General features: G+C 40.4%; 1 pseudogene; it reads left to right on the top strand.

The window, feature by feature from the left end:
* The first annotated feature begins 296 nt into the window (after positions 1-296).
* LOC124508956 (zinc finger matrin-type protein 5-like) lies at positions 297-801 on the top strand (annotated as a pseudogene).
* Positions 802-4547: the final 3746 nt, after the last annotated feature.

A 4547-nucleotide genomic window follows, 5' to 3' on the forward strand; every position in this document is an offset into this window, starting at 1 on the left:
AGTACAGTTTATGTTCAGGATGGTGAAAAATTCCAGAAATAGATGGTGGTGATGGTTGCACAACATTGAATATTCTTAAATGCCACTGAATTGCATACTTAAAAATGGTTAAAATGGAAAATTTTACATTATGCATATTTTACCACAAGAGAACGCTTTAATAGAAAAACCACAAATAAGGAAAAGAAAGGGGTTAAAATGAAAGCTAAAGAAGGTGGAAGGCACAGAAGGAGGAGGAGCTTAGAGCCCTTGGGCCCTGCAGAGCCAGGCAGCAGCAGCACCCGGCGTAGGTGGCCATGGGGAAGCATTACTTCTGTGACCACGGCAACCACTCCTTCCAGGACAAGCTCCACACCCACAAGAAACACCTGAATGGGCTGCAGCACCTCAAAGCCAAGAACGTCTGGTATGACCTGTTCTAAGATGCGTCTGCCATCTTGTTAGATGAACAGAAGAAGCGGCCCCGCGGGAAGTGTCTACTGACAGGCCAGTGTGACTTTGGCTCCAAATGCAGATTTCCCCACATGTCACAGACAGACCTGCAGGGGCAGAGTATCCAGGTGGAGAAAGAGAGGTGGGCCAGGAAGTGGCCACTAAATGTCCTCAAGCTCCCTGAGGGCCATCTAGAAGACTGGTTGGAAAAGAGCCAATCGGCTGAGCTCAGCCCCAAGCAGCAAGGACGAACCCATGAGAACCACCGTCTTCCACTATCCTGGAGGCTAGCCACCAGTCCAAGAGCTGTCTGCATTCCTGTGGGCAGCCCCACCCAGGGGGTGGTCCCTGAAGCCCAGAGTCCACTGAGACTGAGGGCTCCCGCCCCACCTGCCTCCCTCTTGTCAGCTTCATGAATAAATTTAAAAGAGTGGGTAAGATTCCCTAGTAAATACGTATAGCACCAAAACTGGCTCAAGAAGAGCAGAAAAACTGGACAAATAGATAATAGTGAAAAAGAAGTCAAAGAGAGGCACCTGGGTGGCTCAGTCGGTTGAGTGTCCAACTTCGGCTCAGGTCATCATCTTGCAGTTTATGAGTTCGGGCCCCTCGTTGGGCTCCGTGCTGACAGCTCGGAGCCTGCAGCCTGCTTCCAATTCTGTGTCTCCCTCTCTCTCTGTCCCTCCCCTGCTCATACTCTGTCTCTCAAAAATAAATAAATGTTAAAAAAAGAAAAAAAGAAGTCGAAGAGCTACCTTCCCTTCTGTTGCCCTGCCTTTCCCCTCCAAATCCCAGGCCTGTAGGTTTATGTATGCAAGTACCTAGAATTATCTGAGTACATTTTAAAATACATATATAGATTTCCTGGCTTCCCAGACTCAATGAACTAGAGTCTCCAAAGTTTGCCCTGACAATCTATTTTTTCCATTAAGATTTTGTTTTCAAATGTTATGTATGGTGGTTGTGTAAAAAAAGAAAAAAAAAATCCAACAATAAAGACGTGCATAAAATAAAAATGAAGTCCCCCCATTTCTCTCCCACTCCTTCTGAGTTAACAAATGTTATCAATTTATGTATATTATTTCATATTTTTCTTGTATTGGTACAAAAATTAATGGAATCTATAAGGGGCGCCTGGGTGGCTCAGTCAGTTAAGTGTCCAACTTTGGCTTAGGTCATGATCTCACAGTTCATGGGTTTGAGCCCCGTATCGGGCTCTGTGCTGACAGCTCAGAGCCTGGAGCCTTCTTCAGATTCTGTGTCTCCCTCTTTCTCTACCCCTCCCTGCTCGCACTACCCCGGCTCCCACTCTGTCTCTCTCTCTTTCAAAAATAAATAGTAAACATTAAAAAAGTTTTTTTTTTTTTAAAAATACAGTCACAGTATATGCAGTAGCCCTTGGACCAATGTTTGGGCGAATTTAAATTAGCCCAAAGCGTGGAAAAACCTGGAATGTCAGCCAACCATTCTTTAAAGCTACTGTAGCCCTGAACCCAAAACCAAGAAAGATCACATGGAGAAAAGAACAACTATCAGAACAACCTCATTTATGAACACAGATGGAAAATTAGAAATAAAATACTAGCAAAGATTGTGGTTAAGCACACACATCTGACTATTCTTTCTCCTAAAACTCCATTAACGTGATAGAGTAAAATAACCTAATACAGCAAAGAGAATGATGATGGACCATCACCAAGCAAGAGACTTCCTAAGCTTTCTGGAAAACAGTAAGTAGAGAGAATTGATGGATGAGACATGGAGTGAGCCCACTGTCCCGAATAAGTGAAGAAAGGGGCCTTTAGCTGAGGAGGGAGTTGGAATGTCCAGCAGAGCCCAAGAGTTGGTAGGGGAGGACAGAAGAGATACAAGATCTAAAAGGAAGCTAAGTGGAAGTCTTTCTATAAACAACTTCCCAAGAGGCCATCCTTGGACCATCCCACCCCTGCTATCAGCGCTCAGGCAGAGCTCACCAGAGAGAGTCAACCACAGAGAACAAAGGTTGCCAGGTGAGTAATAATCTCAGAATAAGGTCTTCTCCTTAAAAAAAAAAAAAAAGTTTATTTTGAGAGAGAGAGAGAGAGGGAAAGAGAGAGAGAGAGAATGTGCAGGGGGAAGGGGCAGGGAGAAAATCCCAAGCAGGCTCTGCACTGTCAACACAGAGCCCTACATGGGGCTCAAACTCAAGAACCATGAGATGATGACCTGAGCCAAATTCAAGAGTCCAGATGCTTAACCAACTGAACCACTCAGGTGCCCTAAGATTTTCTCCTTTTGAGGCGTCTCTTCCTTTCCCTCCCTCTAATTCTAAAAGTCAGTTCCAAGCCCTGTCTTGGCATAATAACAAACCTCTGGAGCCTCTGATCAGCTTTTCCCTTCAGAGAGATACTGAATGAGGAAACAGATCTAGACTTATACAGTACACAGGAAACTCATACCAGCTACACAGAAATACCAACATGGTTTTTCTCTCTTAAATATAGAAAAGCAAATATAGATCACCGCACACACAAATAGAAGAAAAAGATCAGGATTTTTAAAATCTGGCCTGAAAGGAATAAGGAATTCAGAGAACAGAAAACCTTTAAAAACTACCTATTCAGAGAGATTTTTAAAAGATAATATATCCATAAAAGAATTACAGATTGCTCTGATAAAGTAACAATCACAGAATAAGAAATTGCTCTTAGAATTTTAAATATAATCGCTGAGGTTAGAAATATAATAGAAGAATTGGCGAATAAAGAAAATATCTTAGGACACAGAACAAAAAGCAAAAGGCCTGGGAAATATGAGAGAAAAAGGTAAGACAAAGAAAATTGATCCAGAAAGTCAAACATTCAGAAAGGGAGGAAAAAAACATGGAGGGTCAGAATTTATCCCAAGTAGTGAACAGACAGTAGTTTTCTAATTGAAAGATTCCAGCAAGTATTAAACATAATAAATGGAAAAGACCCACACTTCAACATACCCTTATAAATTTTGGAACACCAAAAATAAGTGCCATTTCCAAAACTTCCAAAGAAAAACCCTTTTATTGAAGTATAGTTATCATACATGTTATGTCAATTTCAAGCACACAATATAATGACTAAATAATTCTACACATTACTCAGTGTTCATCACGATAAGTGTAGTCACCTTCTGTCACCAACGTCATTACCATTGTTATTTGACTATTTTCTCTATGCTGTATTTTCATCTCTGTGACTTATTTATTTTGTAACAGGAAGTTTGTACCTCTTAATCCCCTTTTTGTACTGCACCCAACCTCTCACTCACCTCTTCAACAATTTATTCTCTGTATTTAGGATTCTGGGGTTTTTTGTCCCTTTGTTCCTTCATTCTGTTTCTTAATTTCATATATGAATGAAACCATATGGTATTTGTTTTTCTCTGCTGACGTATTTCACTTAGCATAATACCCTTTAGGTCCAACTATGTTGCAAATGGCAAGATCTCTTTTTTTATGGCTGAGTAATATTCCATTGTGTATATATACCACATCTGCTTTATCCGTTCATCTGTTGATGGACACTTGGGCTGCTTCCATATCTCGGCTATTGTAAATAATGTTGCAATGATGTGAGAGTGCATATATCCTTTTCAAATTACTATTTTAGTTTTCTTTGGGTAAATACTCAGTAGTGGAATTACTGAATCATATGGTATTTTTATTTTTCACTTTTTGAAGAAACTCCATACTGTTTTCCATAGTTGTTGCACCAGTGTTCATTCCCACCAAGAGTGCACAAGGTTTCCTTTTTTCCACATCCACACCAACACTTGTTATTTCTTGCTTTCTTTTGGATTCTAGCCATACTGACAGGTGTAAGGTGATATCTTATTGTGGTTTTGGTTCACATTCCCCTGATGATTAGAGATGTTGAGTATCTTTGCATTTGTCTGTTGGCCACCTGTATGTCTTCTTTGGAAAAAATGCCCATTTTTAATCAGATTATTATTATTATTATTATTATTATTTGTTGTTGTTGTTGTTGTTGAGTTGTGTAAGTTCTTTATATATTTTGGATACTAACCCCTTTCAGATACATCATTTGCAAATATCTTCTCCCATTCAGTAGGCTGCTTTTTTGTTTTGTTGATCATTTCCT

The sequence above is a fragment of the Lynx rufus genome, unplaced genomic scaffold, assembly GCF_022079265.1.
Source record: "Lynx rufus isolate CCGP_SWC_20201006 ecotype Redwood Valley unplaced genomic scaffold, mLynRuf1.p SCAF_13, whole genome shotgun sequence".
NCBI lineage: Eukaryota > Metazoa > Chordata > Mammalia > Carnivora > Felidae > Lynx > Lynx rufus.